The 20,398-nt window shown below is 47.7% G+C and overlaps 1 protein-coding gene across 1 annotated transcript in view; it reads left to right on the top strand.

Moving 5' to 3' along the window:
* taf3 (TAF3 RNA polymerase II, TATA box binding protein (TBP)-associated facto) overlaps positions 1 to 20,398 on the top strand; it is a 36,504-nt gene that overhangs the window by 2,341 nt on the left and 13,765 nt on the right. The gene's annotated exons all lie outside the window — the stretch shown is intronic.

Raw genomic sequence — 20,398 nt, 5'->3', positions numbered from 1 at the left:
TAATAATAATAATAATAATAATAATAATTATTATTATTATTATTATTCTTATTATTATTATTATTAGTAGTAGTAGTAGTAGTGGTATTGGTAGTACTAGAGTCTTCATTATTCAGATTTGAAGAAGATTATTCAGATTCCAAGCTTTCTTTACTGATTTTCACATTAAATTAAATTAATAAAATATTTTGTAGAACAGATTAAACATATTCATATTATTAGTGATTTTTTTTTTACACTGCTGTATCATACTATTCTTACTGTGATAATTATTCTTAATCAATCTGTTAATTAATACATTCTAATGATCTTTGCAATAATTTTGTTTTTGCTTGTAGCTTTGTTTCATAGCTGGCCAATACAGTGATCCTTTATGTTGACTACTTCCAACTCGGACAAATACGAGAAACATGTAGCTTATGTGATGATATGCTGTGTATGGGAATGGGAGTTATTGAATATTTGTAATCTCCATCCCTCCTGTCCTCTGCAATTGTGGTGGACATTTGTACATGCAACTTGATCCCACTGCATTTTCCACATGTCCTTTGCTGTGTGTGTAGTGGAGCAAGTGTGTGTGTGGAAGACAGACGGATGAATGAATACTTGTGAGCCTTGTTGTGGAAGAGAATAATGGGTCTGCATGTTCGTGTGTGTCTGTGTATGTGCCTCATGCGTGTGTGTACGTGCAAGCATGTGTGTATGGGGGGGGCGTTTCCGTAGGCAGGGCAGTCTGAGCCACAGGAATGAGAAAGCGGAAGCAGTCAGGGGTGCTGTTGGCACGTATGGGAAGCTGCCCTGCCCTGCTCCCCTCCCCTCACCCCCCCCACCTCTTTCCTCCCCCCTCCTTCTCACCTACTGCTGCCCTCCGCCACTCCCTGTCTGGCTTCCAGCCTCGCGTCCAGCACCTCGCACGCACGCTCGCGTGCTCTCTCTCTCTCACTCATGCTCACACACACACACACACACTGAAGGCTGCCAGTGGGTGGTGGAGAGGCGGACATGATCAGGGTTGTTTTAGGTCAGCCAGGAAGCTGACCGACTGTTGGTTGTGTGTGTGTGTTTCTGTATGTGTCGGTCTGGTTGGGGGTTTGGCCTGCATGGCAGACAGCCTAGTAGGGACAGACGTACGTGTGTGTGTGTGTGTGTGTGTGTATAAGTAAAAGGGAGACACTCCAGCCAGGGCAGGGGGCCTAACTGGGCTTGGAGCCAGTGCTCAGCTGGGTGCCACTTTGCCAAAAGAAAGAGGTCTCTCTCTTTCTCTCTCTCTCTCTCGCTCTCTCTCTCTCACTTGTTCGCTCGCGCTTTCTCACTCACCTTCTCTCTCTCCTTCTCTCCCTTTCTCTATTTCCTTCTTTCCCACCCACTGTTGTATAGATCAGCTGTGTACCTTATTACATGGACTTACACAGACACACACATGCACTCACACAGCTTTTGCCACACACACCTCTTAGATGCCCACTTCCACGCTGTTACACTGATACTATTATTCCTTTGTACTAACAGCATAAACTCACTGTGATTTAAAGTGTTCTGAAACAAGAGAGCTTAAAGGCCTGAGCATCAGTTTGAAATCTCTGCGGTTCTGAATGTAGCCACAGGTTGGCACTGTTTAACCATAAATATACTGCATTCTATTACGCCCTCTCCCGTGCTACAGTTGCAGGGCTCTCAGTCTTGGCTCCACTGATTTTAAGAAGTTTTCATAATTTTATATTTAAATCCAAATTATCTAATATTTTAGTGTTGAAGGCAACCAGTAATCTCAACAAAAGGCACACAATTCCTATTTTCCCCAGCTAGAATGTCCTAAACTGATGATGTTTTCTGAGAAATGTGTATTTCTGTTTTCTCACATAATACTGAAAGGAGAACTCACAACACAGAAAACATGCTTAACGTGTGCTTTTAATAAGCTATAACTTATAAGTTTAAGTAGAAATGCTGCTGAATGTTTTATTTGTGTATTTTCCCAACTCATGGAATATTGAAATCATGTTCAAAAACACCAAACCATTACTCTTAAAGTTTTTAAAGTCAAGCTAACATGGATGTGGAAGCTGCTTTCTTTCATTAGCTGATTCAAGAGTACAGTGACGTGCCTTGCGCCTCCTTGTGGCCCTTTACTGTAACTTTGGGTAACAAATATTGTGTTTTACAGTGAACCGCAGTGCGTCACCCTGTGTGCTGCCAGGTCTTTTATTTGGATTCTTTATTTTTTTGCTAGTAGCAACAAACAATTGGCAAATAGCGTGTGCTTTAGTTCCCGCAGAAGGTACGAGGGGAAAACGGCGCATTGTGTGGGGCCAGTATAATGATCTGTGTGAGGAAGCTACATTGGATGTACTTGACCTTCTTGACCCACTAAAGGAGATGTTTAGAGAAACAACAGTGTTCTTAGTAGCAACCATGCAGATAGTACCCCAGTATTGTGCAGTGTAGTCCTTAAGGAGCCCCTGGGGGTCCATTTTCTTCCCAAGTGTCAGGTATTCAGTGATCTTTAGTGTTCAGTTCAGAGGTGTGTGTGTGTGTGTGTGTGTGTGGTGCTGGGGGAGAGCTAAAACGTGGGCCATCTCGGGAGGTGTGTGGACTGGACCAGGCTACGCTGTCCCCTGACATGGGCCAAACTTCTGGATTGTTGCATGCCCTGCTGTTTCAGTTGCAGCGCAACCTTAACTGGGGCTCTAAAGCAGTATTCACTGCATATACTGTGCCATGACTACGGCTGCTCAGAAACTGGCCCCAGATCACAATGGCTGCTGAAGAGTGGTGGGCCAGCATTTCACAAACTGTTCCTGGGTCCGAGAGAGAGGCAGGGCGCCATGTCCGGGCCCTATTGTGCAGGGGCATATTGTTGTGCGGTCCTGAGGGAAGCGGGCATGGCAGACGGAGCGGGTGGGTGATTGCATCTGTACACTGAAATTACTAGCGATCGCCGCAGCCGATAAGGTGCCGTCCCACGCGGCTAGAGGGCCCCTCTCCGCCGCCGGCTGCCGCGTCACGCCCTGGCCCTCGCCGCGTTGCCGCCTGCCTCCTTCCCAGGCAGAGCCAGAGGATGCCCGAGTGCGGCTCTGTCTTGGCTCGCTGGGCCTTTGGATTTATGGCTCAAATTGCTTTGAAGAGGGGAGACCGTGGGGGCCTGGAGTTGTGTAATACTCCAGTAGTCAACGTGTGACAGACATATCCGCCTTAAGCATTGCGTGTCCGTGTGTGTGTCGGGGTGTGTTTGTGAGAGAGAGAGATACATTGCCCTGTCACACCCAAAGAAACATCACATCACAATTCTAAGTCATTAATGCAATCGCTCTGTGCGATGGCACCAATTCTTTACTTCCGAGTGTTGCTGTGTGTGTGTGTGTGTGTGTGTGTGTGTGTGTGTGTGTGTTAAGTTGGGAGCCGGGTAAGGTCTCTATTTGAGCGGCTTCGTTATCAGGCCCTTTCAAAGCCTCACAAGAGCGTAAAATGATTAGAGGAACAGCTGACAATGCGTGAAGAGATTTGCGCCGTCCCCGCGACTCAGTCGACGATGTCAGGTGCAGCCGTTACCCTCCGACAAGAGAAAAGGGATGAATATTAACGGGCCCCTTCTGTTCTCCTTTCTGCAGCGCCGCGGTGACATCTTTAGATGGAGAATAAGCTCAGGGCCCCGTGCCATCAGCATGGCCCTGCTCCCTTAGCCAGGAGAGTCAGCACGCAGGAGAACAGTTTCATCTTTTAGGGATAATGCTCAGTTCTCTATCTCTCTCTCACACACACACACACACACACTCTCTCTCTCTCTCTCTCTCTCTCTCTCCACGTTTTTCCCAGGCTAGTCACTGTGACACTGTGGCTGATGTAGTAACTCCAGTATTATCTCAACACCCCCCGCCCTCCCCTTTTATCTCAATGTATTTCCCTTCCTTTCCCCCTTTTTTCCCAGAGAGGGAGAGAGAAGGAGAGAGGGAGAGAGAGAGAGGGAGAGAGAGAGAGAGAGAGAGAGAGAGAACAGGCTATCTGCACTTTGTACTTTTCTGACTATTTATGTCGGACAAGGTCAGAATCGTTTAAACTTGCCCAGCTCCCCAGATAAGATGAGGGGAGAAAGGATAGGGATCGATGGAGAAGTGCGGATCTCTCTCTCTCTCTCTCTCTCTCTCTCTCTCTCTCTCTCTCTCACTCCTTTTCGCTCTTTCTCCTGCCCATCTCTCTTACACCGATGGAGGTTTGTCAGTTGCATCCATTTGTCTCTTTAAGTGTTCGCTCGGTCCTGTAAAATACAGTACTTCCTCCTAAACGCTCCACTTTGCTCATCCAGATCAAATCAAAGCACAAATGAAAAGACTATCAAATAAATCTGCAAAGCTCTGGCTTCAGAGGAGGGAGGGAGAGGGTGACAGATCACAAATGAGACTGCTTCGTCACACCAACAAACTTAAGATGTTTATGGACTCCTGTTTTATTTCACGAATTTATGTATGTGAGACCAGCTGTGCATTATTGCAGTCTGTGTCTTTGTTTTTAAAGAGGCTTCATTGCAGTGCACATGGAAGCCAGTAAACGTAGATTAGTCACTGTGTTTATTACTGAACATCCAAACAATTCTAACATTATTGTAAGTGCTTTGTAGACACTGGTGCAAGTGTTTTAAGTGATTACTGGAGGTCATTATTATTTGTTTTTTATTATATATATATATATATGTATGTATGTGTGTGTGTGTGTGTGTGTGTGTGTGTGTGTGTGTGTGTGTGTGTGTGTGTGTGTGTAAGGATGAAGCCTCAGTTCTTATGTTACTCTGTCCTGGCTGTATGATAGATGGCTCAGTCCAACCCTAATGCCCCCTGTCACAACCATTTACCTTCCGCTCACTGCTGCCCCTGTGTGTATACGTGTGTGTGTGTGTGTGTGTGTGTGAGAGAGAGAGAGAGAGAAGGGGTTGGCTCTTTGGCACATTATGATTGACAGGTTAGGGATGACTCCCTGCTGTACTGGGCCAGGTATTGTATAAAAGCATGCGTGCGCGTGTGTGTGTATGTGTGTTGGGGGGCGGGGGGGGGGGTGCAGAAACGACTTCTTTTAGCCCGGCTTCTCGTACACGCGCACATGGCTGTGTGCATGTGGTGCAGAGTCGGAGAGGAACCCGCTGTGGAGGGGTCAGGTGACCCGAGTGCACCGCCCTGCTAAGTCCACGACGCTAACTCAAAACGTGTGTGTCTGTGTGTGTGTCTCTGGCTGAAATGTCTTCTTTTAGACTGGTTTCTCTCCATCCTGTATTCTCAGCCAGTCCTTTCCTTTGACTCCATCGTGCTTGTCTCTCTTTTTCGGCCATGCTGCATCACTGTTGTATGGAGTGTGTACTCGCTACTTCTCACAGCTCAGTGTCTCCTCTCTCTCTCTCTCTCTCTCTCTCTCTCTCTCTCTCTTCTCCATCCCCAGTCCCTTTACTGTGCTTCAGAACCGGAGAAACAGCAGTCCGGACTCTAAACTTGTATCATCCTGCTCTAACAGCTACTTAAAATACACAAATAACTTCCCTCACGCAGCCCTCACACATTCTACTTCTTGCTGCATGCGCCATCTGTGACGCAGCCCTTCGGTTTTCCCGCCAGTCTCTCCCTCCTCTGTCCTCAGCGGTTCGTCCCCGGCCCCATGGTTTCATGCTGTCGGAGGTTCGCCACCCCTGCGCCCCGGTTTTCCCCCCCGTCTCCCCGCTGCGTCGAGGTAGGCGGGGTCAAAGGCTAGGCGACATACGCCACGCTTCCCTTCCATGGTAAGGAATGTGTCTCCCCTGCCATCTTCAGCCTGTGGGGAGGGAACGTTAATTCGCACCTGTGATGTGGGATTTGCCTCATAGGGCTTTTAAGACGTTAACGCACCTCCTGCTGTTTTGCTTTTCTCACCCTGAGACAGAGAGTTTTTTTATTTATCTATTTATTTAAAAAAAACATTTTTTTTAAAGCAGATCATTCCTTTTTTTTCTCCTCTGTAGTTGTGTGGATTATTTTGAAATTCAGTTTTTCCTCCTCAAAAACAAACACCTCAAGGAAAAAAAAAGTTCGAATTCACATCAAATCTTTGTCTTTTCGTTGTATGTTTAATTTATTATTCAAAATCGAAATACATTGAAGTTGTTTTTTTTTTTTCTTTCAGAGGGCAGTGTAACTTTTGTGGCCCCTTGCAGTACCTGTGCTGCCTGCAGATGGCACTGTTGCACTAGCTAATTTGGAAGTCTCTCTGTCAAACATAGTACTTCATTCCGTCCAGCCTTTTCTCGTCCTTGTCTGTGGTGATGTGGAGGTTGTGTGACTGGTTGTATGTATGGTAGTTTGGTTGTGCCTAGTTTTGTAAGGCAGTTTTGTCTTGGTATATAAAATACTCGTGGCTGTTAGACTGGCATCATGAATGCGTGGCATGTTTTGCTGTTATATACCGATTTCCTTTTGTGTGTCTGTTTTTGTTTGTCTAGGCCAAACACATTTTATTCTTTAAAGCAGAATCTAATATGATATGAAACTTTATTACACGAGCTCTGGTCCTTACACTTATGACACTTCCAGAAAGAAACTTATCACACTTATGCTGTGATCAAATCCTTCACACACTGTTCACATACACACAGCCGCTCAGAAGCAGGACGTAAACATAGGCTTGGATACTCTGTATGGATGCACGCATTGAGCACACACTGGGTGTCGTGGTCAGGCCCTGCAGGCTGGACAGGGCCGCTTCCTGTAAGCACGGCGCGGTGTGTGAGTGACCTGGGGCCTTTCCGGTGGGGAACGGACTTGCTTGGGCCATGTGCTGGGGTGGCAAGTATGTCAGCAACACTTCCAGAGAGAGAGCAGTCGCCTGGCAGACCAACACTCGCTTTTAAGTTGAGAGGGTGTGGGAGGCGGCTGGTGGGTACAAGGGTGAGCGGGTTTGTTTGTTTTGAGTGTGCGCTTTCGTGACTTATTAAAGGCGTGTATGTGTGTAAAAGAGTTAGAGGAAGAGAAACGGACGAGGTATGGAGGCTGCTGTTAATGTGACTCAAGCAGGGCGCTTTTGGCCTGCTCCGTCTGGTGGATAGGAGGGGTAGGAATGTGGCGGGAGGGGGGGGGAGAGAGACTCGCCTCTGGGCTTAACTGCCCCGCTCTACCCCTGGCTCCTGGTCTTAGGGTGGGTCTGAGTTAATCAAGGCTATAACAGCATACTCTCTGGGACAAACTGGGGTGGGTGGGTGGGTGTGTGGGTGTGGGTGTGATAATGACATAGTTGTGTAATGAAGCACACTTCCTTTGGTGCTGCTTTCTTGCCATGCGTTTTTCTTCTGAAAGCCTTTACCTTCTTACCCCAAACATGCCCGCGCTGTTAACAGCTCACCTCTCAGTGCTCCGGTGTATATGAACAAGTGCTCTTAAACACCACCAGGACACGTCAAAAGAACAGGCTGTCACAATTGGCTGCCCTCATATGAACGAACGCGACCCCCCCCCCCCCCCCACACACACACAGTCTCTGTGAAGCATTAAGCGGTGCCAAGGAATTAGTATGTGTTTATTGTGCTAGCAGAGAAGGAGACTGGCTAAGCACTTAATGCTTACCACAGGAAACACGAGGTGAGTGAACATAACGTTCGGAGCAGCGTTCAGAACAGCGCGAGTCGCAGAGCGGCAATGAACCGCGGGAAAGGTGCACACATACTGTTGCTTTAGTGGAGGGAAGCTGAGCAAAGGAAAGCCTCCGTCTGATTGAGTTTGTTTTGTTTACAAGATGAGAAACCGTCCCAATCCATTTGTTACTCCGTTGCGAAGTCCGGACCTCCAGTCGGAATCTCTAGTTAGACCTAAATCAGCTGATTTTCAGCCAGTGTCTAATTTGGCTTAAATAAAGGATTTAATGGTCGTGATTAATATAGCTTCATATTGGGGATGCGCTGTGTGGTTTATTAATACTCCCTGCTGGACCCTTGGTGTGACGATGTTAAGACTAGCCGGGCATTATTTCGTCACCAACATCGAAACGTTCGGATCTGTTTGGATCTGTTAAAACGCCAACACCACAGTCATCTGGAACGTCAGACGCGGGTCAGGATGCGCGCGTGCTTGTGATTCGTATGAGGGCTCATTTGCATATTGGGGCCTGCAGTGTTCTCTGTATTGCAAAGGCCAGTGTTGCCGTACAGATGGGTATATTGTGCAGTTGCAGTTGAAACGTTTGGACAGCAGTTACATTCGTTGGCTGTCACCAGTAAGTGCGACTTGCCGCATGCTCCAGAAAACGATGGGGAGCGGGAAAACACCCAAACTGAAGTACATGACTATTGGGACGAGCACATTTGGTGTGGCCAGGCATTTTTCCGTATTAATTCATTAGTGAAGATGAGTCATTTCCTTTCAGTACCAGATTTGAGATGGGGCAGCAGGTTTTTTTAGTTTTTGTTTTGTTTATAAGAGGGACTATAATTTATTAAAATGTTATATGATGAAGTAGCTTATTTCATGAAAACATTCTTCAGGTTGGGGACAGGAGACGAGGGATGGGAGATGGGGGGGGGGGGGGGGTTTGCATGTTACTTTCATAATGTTGGCACTGTAAAGACCATCAGAGCTGGTGTGGATGTGATATTACATAAGGACCCTAATGACATGGCGGTTCGGTTCTAGTTCGCAGTTCTCTCCATGGCCAATCGCTTGTGCGATTGGTCAGAGACGTCCGAGGACATAGGTCATTGGCATGAGCACTCGGGACTGTTTGTAGTCGGACAATGTTTTAGAAGTGATACATTTTTTTCATTTTTATAAAACTGTTTAGATATTCAGGCAATGTCAGGACTGTTTGTTGCAGTACATCTGCTTTGTCCATGGTTCGCATGACCAGAAGAAAGTAAAAGAAAATACAAAGGGTATTAATAAAAAATAATAATTATAGATCAGACACATCCCTGTTAATGTCCTGTGAAAGCTTTATTTAAAAATAATGACATTTGTGTAATCTACTAGTAAATGTGATTTGAGTTTGACAGTAGCCTTCCCAGACTAAACTTGACTAAATATCCAACCTGTATATGAGTGAGTCATAGTTTTATTTTCAGTCTATTTTGGCATTATGGATGTACAGACATTTTTACCGATACACAGATACACCCTTATTTTTCACTATAACCACAAGTGTCTGTGTGTGTGTGTGTCTGTGTATGTATATAGAGTGTCCTATGCAACCTGCTGATGGACATGTTTCCCATGATGCCTCGGGAGTGTTGTCCACCTGCCTCCTGTTTTCTAGGCGTGTGTCTGGCAGGTGCAGCGTTTTTTTTTTTTTTTTTTTCCCGATTCTGTTCTTATTTCAGTACCCACGGTGACTCCCCAGCACACTGGCTGCGTGCCCTTCCCATCACCCGGGCGCACGCCTGCCGTGGCTGTCCCCGCGCCAAAGTGGCCGCGGTGGCCGGGATGGCGTTTGGCGTCCGCATGCCAACCCCCCCCCCCCCCCCCCGCACTGCCATTCAGGACAGCGATGGAGTGTGGCGGGACGTAATTACCCTGCCACGCAGGCAACACGGGTGGAGGGTCAGTGCGGCCGGGGCAGCCGAGCGGAGCGGCAAGTGTCCTCGTCCGCCAGAGGAGCGAACAGCGCAAAGATAGCGCCTATCGGCTCCGCAGCGCTGTGGCGACGGCGGTTTGCCTGCTGACATGAGGGCACACATGACTGCGCAAACGTATGCACACACGTGACGCGCACACACACACACACACACACACTGTTATCTGCATAAGGAATGAAGCAGGGCATTTCTACTGCTTCACTCTAGACGGTTACTGAAGCGTCCCGCATCAGATACTGGACTGAAAAATGCTGCTGTCTGTTTCCGTGTGGGTGAAATAAAAGCTGTTTCGGCATGGGGGATTGTGTGGAACCTAACACACACACACACACACACACACACACACACGTTAACTCACACACACTAGATGTGTGCATGCGTGCTGAGAAGGGTAGGTGTAGCTGCTCTGTGTGCGGGGTCCGGCCTCGCCGGCTCCAGGCAGGTCACGGCTACGACACTGTGAGACTGCGTGTGCCCTGGCATCTGCGTTTGTGGGGCCTCTGTATCACCACACACACGGAGCGCCTTCTCGGGGGACTGTTTTCAAATTCATTCCGTCCTACGGACATGCCTGGCAGTGGGAATTCTTTTTGGAATATAGAGGAACACTAACCGAATTGAAAAGTCATAGAGCGAGGGCAGATGGACGGAGGGGGAAGAAGTGTGATAAGTGGAGGGAGGGGGGATGGAGGGAGAGAGAGAGAGAGAGATGGTTTGCCCACTGAATACAAACATTTTTTTTTTTTTTCCTTCCCCATCCTGCGGTTTTGCCCTCATGGCACCAGGAGAGGCAAGGAAACGCAGCTGAGATTAATGCACTGATAGTGGCAGAGAGAGGACTGTGTCGGGGAGAGACTTGGGTGGGGGGGGGGGATTAATTGAAGGGGTTTTGGACCGTGTGGGTGATGGACATGTCGTCTTTTCTACCAGCATGCAGAAAAAGAGCGCTCCTCTGCTAGTGACCCTTGTAGTGTTCAGAGGCAGTGTTTACTAAATAAACACCACTTTACAGTTTATGTTGCCTTCCTTCACCACGTGTGTGTGTTTGTGTGTGCTGTCTGCGCGTGTGATGGGCTGAACTGGGCCTAGGAGGCTGCGCTTAGACTGCGACTGGCTCCTTTCGATGTTCCACGCAGCAGGACAGAGAGGGAAACGAGTATAATAGTGGTGTGTGGGTGTGTGGAGGACATGACTTTGAGGGCTGCGTGGGTGTAATGAATCGCCATAGCTGCTCATAAGTAGATGACGCTGGTGTGCTTAATAAACACTAGACCAGCTTGCTGTCGCTGGTAAAGTGGGGTGAATGCTGAACAAGTTGTTTGTGTTTGTGTTGGCCCTCTACAGCCCAGCCCAGATGTAGAGCTCTGCCACCTACTGCAATGCCTTATACCGGTCTCATTGTTTGTTTGTTTGTTTGTTTGTTTGTTTGTTTGTTTGTTTTCTTTTATCACTTTCTTCTATTCAATATTTAATTTATGCATTATTTCTCTCTTTTTCTCTCTTCCCCCCCCCCCCCACTCTTTTTCTCTACCTACACACACACACACACACACACACACACACACACACACACACACACACACAGGCAGTGTGGTATCAGGTATATCAGAGGTTATATCAGCCTGTAATTCTGCTGTTGATATAGTGTTTGGCCCGGCGTGTGTGTTGTGCTGCTGTTATCATGAATCATAGAGAGAGAGAGAGAGAGAGAGAGAGAGAGAGAGGGGGAGAGAGGGACAGAGAGAAAGAGAGAGAGTGTGAGAGACTGTGTGTGTCTGTTAGTTATCATTATCAGTGATCACAGTGAGGTTGTCTAGGTCATGTGTTGCTTTATATTTCATCATCATAGACTTCTTATCTGCTGTTGGCTCCACGTAACCAAGCTCCTAATTCTGTTTCACCACTGACACTCTCACTCTGACGACCCCCCCACACCCTCCACACGTGCGCACAAACACACACACACACACACACACACACACACGTTTGCGTACTCGTATTTGAAACATGGGCCCCCCGTCTGTGTCCAGTAAACGCCGGACGGATCCCTCTTCCCGCTGCAGTGCAGATGGGCTGTTTCCCTGGCACAGGCCAGAGCTCTGTTGGGTCCGGAGCATCCAGATTCCAGAGCTTAACGCAGTTAGAGAAGGTTTCTGGCTCCTCGCATGCCAACAGCAAGGCCATTTCCTGCGAGTGCCCAGATAAAGCACCTCGGAAAACTAAACACGTGTATCATATTTCATATTAGACACAGTGCTTGTCCTGAGACACTGCTAGTGTACCTGTGTGTAAAAGTGTTTAATGGTTGGCTGTGCAAGTTTTGAAGCGCTCTGTAAGCCAGCGTATGGAAAGACCGAGAACCATCTCTGATTGAGCTTTAATTGGCCTTTAGTAATGCTAACCAGAGAAATAGTTTTTTAAACTAAACGTAAATGATTGTTCATGAAATGATTGTCTTTTGCATTCACTTAGATATTGTCTCTCTCACTTTCTTGCATTCACCCTCACACACACACACACACACACACACACACACTTACAGACAGACAGTGGCAGTGGCCGGGTGTTGACCTGTGGTGGTACATTTATCTAATAACATAATTTAAAGGATTTCCTGTCTAGGCTGTAGGGCTACAAGAGACGTCGTTCCTTTAAATGGTTGACTGGGAGGAGCAGCGGCAACACGTGAGCACGCACATGCACGTGCACACGCATGCACATATGCGCATATATGATTATACGTTTGTGTTTGTTTATTCTACTTGTGTAGCATGGACTAGTGTTTGCAAGGGAAAAGTGCTTCGGAGCATGTGTGTGTATGATTAACCTATAGAAAGGGTCGTGGCCAGGTTCTGACCTGTGTGTGTGTGTGTGTGTGTGTGTGTGTGTGTGTGTGTGTGTGTGTGTGTGTGTGTGTGTGTGTGTGTGTGTGTTTATATGTAAAGGTAAAGTTCCACTCGTCTGTTTACCCCACACTTTATCCCACTCCTCACACCTTCTCACTTTTATTCTCTCTCTCTCTCTCTCTCACAACAAACCTCAAAATTATCTGAAAGGCTTGATGTCACAAATATTCCTCTTTTTGTTATATTTTAGACATTGTGTATTGTATATTTTGATCACAATATTTATATTCTATTGTAATTAGAGGAATTATCTGTTTAACTAGTTTCCTAGGTTATCACCATATATGTAGATGGGCGGACAGACCCGCGCGCACATACTCTTACTCGCACTCTTTCTCTCTCTCGTCCTCTCTTCATCAGTATAGTGTCTTTTTCTGTATTCCCATGACTTGCTTCAGGAGTCTCCCTCAGCAACGGCAATCTCCGAGGTGATTGGTCAGCTCTGATGGCGGTGTAATTGTAGGGTCGGGTATGTTTTGGGCATGTAATGGTTCCTTTTTTGGTGGAAGGGGAGGAAGCAAAATGTATATTAAGCAATTATGTGTCTTAACGAGGGCAAACAGCAGTGACATTATAGCCTGCAAGCCACGGTATTTATAGACCTTAATAACGTTAAGTGGGCTGGAAGCTTGTCAGGGGAGTTACTGCAACCTAAACTGCACAGGTTTTCTGCTGAACATGTGCCTGTTCAGAGGGTGAAGACGATGCACGGCACAGGCGGCCATGGTACTCGGAGCCCTGGGCACGTCCGTGTGAACACACACACACACACACGCGTGCGCATGTTATTTAATGGATGTTAATGTTTTTCCGTCATCTAACCGTGAAGAGTGCGTGAAGATTTTCCTTATAGACCCCCCCCCCCCCCCAATGTTTTCATCATTAGTGCGGCAGGTCCACGCGAGTTCGGCCTGTTGAGCCCTCCCCCACCCCCACATTGCCTTCCCCATTGGTGGGGGAGGGCTGGCAGTGGCTGAGAAAGTTCTGGAAGGCTTGATTTCGGGGACTTGAAGCGAACCGGAACAGCGGAGGATGGAGGCGAGCGGATTCCGCGGCGATGTTTTGGCTTGGCCATTGTGCCGACGCCAGCACAAGCGCATTTTTGTAGGAGTAAGCATCCAGGCTGGCGGGGTGGGGTGTGGGCTCCCCCCCCCCGCCCCCTCAGCTCACCCCCTCATCTTAAACGCACTTTCAATATATTGCTGTGTGTTTTTTTTAGATTGAGTTGCATATGTCTCAAGTGGGGAAGCTCCCTCTGGATTATTTTTTTCACCTTCCATTTGGAGATAGAGCGGCTTTATTTCGCCGCCCCGACTCGAGGCTCCGCCGTGTTGACCCAGCGGTTTCAACCATGTCAGAAAATAACATTAATTCTTGCAATTTAGTTTTATTTTAATGCGCCAAGATGAGAGCGGGAAAATCCCAATATGTGGCCTGTTTGGTGGGGCCCATTAGAGGGCCTGATTTTGCTCCGCCCCCTTTAGTCTAGTTGGAGTTAGGGGCGTGGCTGTGGCAGATTTCATTAGTTTTTCCGTTGCCACCGTCAGACTCGGAAGAGTGGAAAAATTGTCTGTCGCGCAAATTACCACTGCCGATCACAGGTCCCTGTGAATTTTCATGAAAAGACCGGCAAGGAGAGTGTCCAAGCGTGTGTGTGTGTGTGTGAGTGTGTGTGAGTGTGTGTGTGTGTGTGTGTGTGTGTGTGTGTGTGTGTGTGTGTGAGAAGGCACAGGGTACATGAGTGTATGTCATGTTGTGCAGAGTAGGACAGCACTGTTAACAGTTTGTTCTGGTGTCACGCGATTCCCCTTCCACCACCTTTCTCACTCTTAGAGGCAAGAGGAACCCCGGACTCCTATAGCTAAGAGGAGTGTCTCTCTCTTTTTCTCTTTCTCTCTCTCTCTCTCTCTCTCTCTTCATCTCCTGTCGGCGTTCAGCCGTTACAAGAAGGGCAGACTGCTGGCGCCGGCCTGTTTGGGCTCTTGTCACACATATGCACACACCCACACATACACGTGTATATACACACACACACACACACACACACACACACACACACACATACACATACCCCTTTACCTTTATTCACATCCATGTTCTCAGCGCTCACATAATTCCTGACTCATTTGAATGCCATGCACTTGCTGTTATTAATGAACAAACAATGTTATTACACATAAACATAGCCTGTCTGTCTCTTGTACATGCACAGACTCTCACGCTCAAAGGGCTATGTGTTCACTGGCTGTAAATGAGGCGTATTGTTGTGTTGCACTGGCCATTGACAAAACGGAGGAATGTTCTAGAATTTTGCATTGCGGCCCTCATGCGGGTTCCCTCCGCTGGGAGTTGCAGCCCTAACCGTCTCTCTCTGTGTCTCTCTCTCCTCTCTGCTCCCTTGTTCTCACAGAGGTTAGGAGAGCTCACATGCACCCAGCTCAGGTAGAACGGACTGCTTCTTAGTGCTCACTCCCCATCAACCAGAAAGGCAGGTGTCCGTGTATGCCTACCCCTCCACCTCCCTATACCCCCCGCAGGCACACACACACACTCTGTCTCCAGCGAGAACAGCCGTGCTAGTCTGACCACAAACACCCCATGACAGACACGTGTGGAAGAAACCCTTTGGCTCAGACGCAAACTTTTTTTTTCTTCCCCTTTTTGTTGTTGTGTGTTTGAGTTTGCCGGCAGTGCTTAGCTGTAAGGATGCCCTGCTGTCGCTCCATCAGTGCAGGATTGCGTAGAGAGGTGAAGAGCTCTCCGAAAGGGGCTCCCACTCGGACATCGGCGTGGGAGAATATAAGAGCAGTAGGAGAGGACAGGAGGGGAGCTTGGAAGAAACGGCCCGGCCGAGTGTCATGTGACTCGAAACACCTCTTTATTTTCTCGCCAGAATGTTTTTGAAAAGCTTATTTTACTCCTCCCCAAAAAAAAAAAGCAAGCGAACGATATCTACAGAGTTGAAATTTGGATTATTTATCCAGGCTAATTTGAAGCAGCATTCTTCTCTCTCTCTCCTTCTCTTCTTTCTTTACGGATAATCCCAGCTCGTGGTGGAGGAGCGGAGTCAGATGAAAGATTAAATAAATAAATAAAGTGCTTTGGATAACGTTCTCCTCCGATTGACCTGACCCTCTGACCTCGCAGACACTCACAAAGAGGTCGTGACCTGGCCAACAGAATGTTCTTTTTTTCTTTCTCTTTCCAGCACCGTTAAACTGTCCTCCCCTCCTGTGCAAGAGAAAGGTGTTGCATTAATGCACATATATACATATTAATATACACTAGCTTATCTCTCATTTAACTGTAAAACTTATTCTACATTAAAACTAAGGTGTACCACCACTAATGCTACATTTACTTCGGGGCAACTATAAGTTACTTTAGGTTTGTGCAGAGTGAATGTGTGTTGGACGCATTAACGGTAGGAACTGCAGAAATCCAAGTGTGCTGTATTCATGTAGGGGCATCCTCGCAAACCTGCAGTACAAATTGCATTAGTCCAGTCTGAAAGTGCAGTAAAACCGTTTTGCCAAGGAGATGCAGGCCATTACCTTTCAAACGCACGGAACTCATTTTTCCGAAGCCTTCTTTGTAGAGAGAAGACAGCCTTTCCCCTCCTGACATGAGGCTTTGTGTGGACGCTCTTTGAAGAAAATGAAGACCTGAATTGCAGCAGTTAAGTTTTTTTTTTTCTTCATTGTAAATGTTTCGAGTAATTTTTGCAAGTTTATTGAGTTTATGACCGGTATGTCCATCCCTGGCAAATGAGACCGCACAGGAAGAATATATGTGGATGTATTCTATACATTTGTCACATATACTCTATTTAAATATATTCTTCACTATAAGGTTAAAAAGGTTTAAAATAAAAGTTCGACATGTAAAACAATGAGACAGAGTAAAGGGATCAGCAGACCAAAGAAGCTGATTTACTGTGAGGAGCCGTACACGAGCAGTACACGAGCAGTACACGAGCTGTACATGAGCTTCATAAGCGGTGGCTAGCAGAATCTTTCCCAGAGAAAGTTTGTTCCAGCCACATCTCGGGTTAAATGTTCGCAGGCACTAGAAATCACCCTTCACTTCCTTCAAACACAAAAGTGAGGAACTTGATGATGGAGCTGAGGGTCAGAGCTGAAGCCACATGCTTTAAGGGCCCAGTTTGTCTGCCTCAGAGCCGTGATATATGGGTGAATGTTTTGTCTGTGTGTATTTGTGCACAATTGTGCATCAAAGGTCTGGTCTCTGTGTGAAATGCGGTGTGTCTGGTTATCCCCCCACCCTCTGAGCCAGAACGATAAGACACACATTTTTGCACATTTTTGATAATCTCTAGATTGTCACTGTAGGTCTCTTCTTAGGATTTTTTTTTTTTCTCTGGTATTTTTCTTGCTTCATTTTATTAGTTTAAACGTATTCACTGGTAGGCCAAATACACATGGGACCTTTTTGAGTGTTATACATAAAATTATGTTTCAGTGCAAAGAAGTTTTACAATTTAATTTTACATGCCAGATTTAACTTTCAAATTCGACTTTAAACGCTTGTTCACATATTCGGTGTTCCGATAGTGTAATATACTTTCCATATACTTTCCCCCCCCAAAAAAACGGTTACTGAGTGTTTCAAAATGTATACTGGCTACTTTGCAGGAAGCTGTGAGTCTTTGGAATAACAGATTTAGGGGCAGGATTATTGGTAGGAGGACAGAAACTTCAGAACAGGTCTGGTTAAGACGCGATTGGTGAATTTAACAGAGCAAAGCGGCACATTCTAACAGCGTGAGGTAACCTGCTAACTTTTGGACCATGTGCTGTTCATTTCAGTCCCAGCTTCTGAGAAGAGTGTGTGGTTGATGTTTAGCTAATCTTTGGCATGTATTTTGAATTCAGACTTTTTATAATTGCTGCCCGAGGTTAATGTTTGATTCAGACTAAAACACCTTCAATCCTAGAAGTGATTAGATTATGCTAAAGACAGCGTGTGTGTGGGTGCGTGTGTGTGTGTGTGGGTGCGGGTGCGTGTGCGTGCATGTGTGTGCGTGGGTGCGTGTGCGTGGGTGCGTGTGCGTGGGTGTGTGCGTGTGTGGGTGTGTGCGTGTGTGGGTGTGTGCGTGGGTGCGTGCGTGTGTGGGTGGGTGCGTGTGGGTGTGTGTGTGTCTGCGTGGGTGCGTGTGCGTGCGTGTGTGTGTAGGTGTGTGCGTGTGTGTGTAGGTGCGTGTGTGTGTGCGTGGGTGCGTGTGTGTGCGTGTGTGTGTGGGTGCGTGCGCGCGCGTGTGTGTAGGTGTGCGTGTGTGCGTGCGTGTGTGTGTGCGTGGGTGCGTGCGTGCGTGTGTGTGTAGGTGTGTGCGTGTGTGTGTAGGTGCGTGTGTGTGCGCGTGCGTGTGTGTGTGTGGGTGCGTGTGGGTGTCTGCGTGGGTGCGTGTGTGTGTGTGTGTGCGTGGGTGCGTGCGTGCGCGTGTGTGCGTGCGTGTGTGTGTGCGTGTGTGTGTGGGTGCGTGCGTGCGTGTGTGTGTAGGTGTGTGCGTGTGTGTGTAGGTGCGTGTGTGTGCGCGTGCGTGTGTGTGTGTGGGTGTGTGTGTGTCTGCGTGGGTGCGTGTGTGTGTGTAGGTGCGTGTGTGTGTGCGTGGGTGTGTGCGTGCGTGAGATCAGCAGCACTCACAGTAGCCAGCCCTCATCAGCTGGAACAGCAGGGCAGCATTACAGATCCCCACACGCCACAAAGTCAGCATAGCCCTCCACCACACCACTGACCTCCTTATCTGTTTACGCGATGGACTCTTTCAAACACAAACATTTTCTTTAGATGCGCTGGGAACACACAGAGCGATAGGCATCACATGCAGTCTAATTGCCTCCGATAACAGCGCGTTATTACCATTAAAATCGAGCAGAAGATCCCCTTAGTTAAAAGGAGGCTCTGATTCTGAAACCGCACACATGAACGTGAGCTATGGTGCTTGGTGCCTGTCCTCACTCTACCCCACCCTTGAGCTTTTTCAAATGTATCGAATCTGGAAACAATTCAAATGAAAGAAGTTGCCGATTTTTCAGTCTGTTTTTATATCGTACCCTCGACTGGATCGCTTAATGGTTTTCTTTATAGTTTATGCAATTGTGGAGACATGATCGCTGAGGCTGTGTGTGTGTGGTGTGTGTGTGTGTGTGTGTGTGTGTGTGTGTGTGTGTGTGTGTGTGTGTGTGTGTGTGCGTGCTCATGCGGATGGGTGGGTGGTGGCAGTGAAGCAGTTGTATAGAGAGGCTTGGCCCTCGTTTTGACCCCATGTGTGTGTGTTTGTGTGTGTTCTGCCATGCCGTCTGTGCTGCTCACTCCCAGGGCACTAGCGTCCCTGCTCCCACCCCTGACCGGCTCGCTCCAGGGGCATTCCTCTGCCGGTTCACTGGCAAGACTCAAGTGGGGCCCTTTCTTCAGCCCCTCTAATTGCCCAAAGACATAATTGTGGAGCACTTTGAAGTAAAAGTCAATTTGCCATGAGTCAACTCTCTTAAGCGTTTGACTGGACTAGGTCTTTCCTGAGAGCCTGCTCCCGGCCGGCGCGAGCTCGGCTCCCGATGTATAGATATCGCCGAGTTAATTTTGACCCTGTTTACTTAACAGGGCCAAAACATCAATGTCTTTTGGCTGCCATTATGCGAATATGGCTAACTGGGTGTTGTGGATCACACTTAATCATCTAATGCTGTCCTGTGAGGGCCAGGTTGTTTTGGCTAGTGGGTTTGATGTGTCTGTGCTTTGTTGAATGTGTGTGTGTGTGTGTGTGTGTGTGTGTGTGTGTGTGTGTGTGTGTGTGTGTGTGTGTGTGTGTGTGTGTGTGTAGGGCAGCAGGTGTCTATAGGTGACAGCAGAATTGTGTGTGTGTGTGTTATGAGAGACACCACATGGCCCAGCCGTATGGTGGAGCCTTCAGCATGTGTGTGGGTGATGACAGCCAGACAGGAAGTGTAACACACACTGACATGACGCCTCCATGCTCTGCCTCTCAATACAACTGAACTTACTCATTAGACCCAATGTATACACTTGCATTGAACCTGTGTGTGCGCGCGCGCCCGTGGCATCGGGCGTGTGTACGTGCTCTCGTGTGTGTGTGTGTGTGTGTGTGTGTGTGTGTGTCCGTCCTCCTTCCGTTGATGTTTATTGTTTACTGTTCTCCTGGTGGCGCCAGGGTTCGGAAAAACAGAAGCCTTAAAAACACTTTGTTTTGGGGGAGGCAGAGTTCTGCGGTTTTCTAATCGCAAAAAGCGATCAGGGCCCCTGTACAGAGAGAGAGGAAGGGAGGGAGGGAGAGAAGCAGATGAGAAAGGAAAGAGAGGGAGCCAGAGGAGGGTAGCATTACTTTAGCATAGATCTGCATATGGCTCAGAGAACATGGGGTGCTCCAGCCAGTCTGTCTCCACAAGAGCCTTCAAGAAAGAAAGTCCCAGTCAAAGACGACCTGCGACAAAAGGACAAGAAGAAAGAGAGTCAGTGTGCGATGCTGTGAGAGGTGTCTGTTTTTTACTTTCTTATATTCCCTTTTCCTCAGCCAGGCAGACAGATCTCTTCCTTATCTGGACAGGCTATGGGCACACACGATTGCTCTGTGGAGCGCCGCACATTTTTTCGCCAGGTCATTCGGGCGAGCCTCGGTGCCGAATGACGGCCAATCGGCGACCTTCCGGCTTTTTCCGTGCCCTCCAGTTCCCCTCCCAGCCCAGGGATGGGCGTGTTGATATAGGGAAGTTCATTCCGATGAGGAACATTTTTTGGCCGAAACCACCCCCAGCCCGACTATGACACCAGAAAAAAAAAAAATTATGCCATCAACAATCACGAGACTCCCTCAAATGAGCAAGAACCCATCTAAAAGTAGCATATAGCCATTTAAAATGAGCACCTATGCACAACAGCAAATTGCTGG

The sequence above is a fragment of the Electrophorus electricus genome, chromosome 7 (assembly GCF_013358815.1).
Source record: "Electrophorus electricus isolate fEleEle1 chromosome 7, fEleEle1.pri, whole genome shotgun sequence".
NCBI lineage: Eukaryota > Metazoa > Chordata > Actinopteri > Gymnotiformes > Gymnotidae > Electrophorus > Electrophorus electricus.
This window is presented reverse-complemented; position numbering and strand designations above follow the sequence as displayed.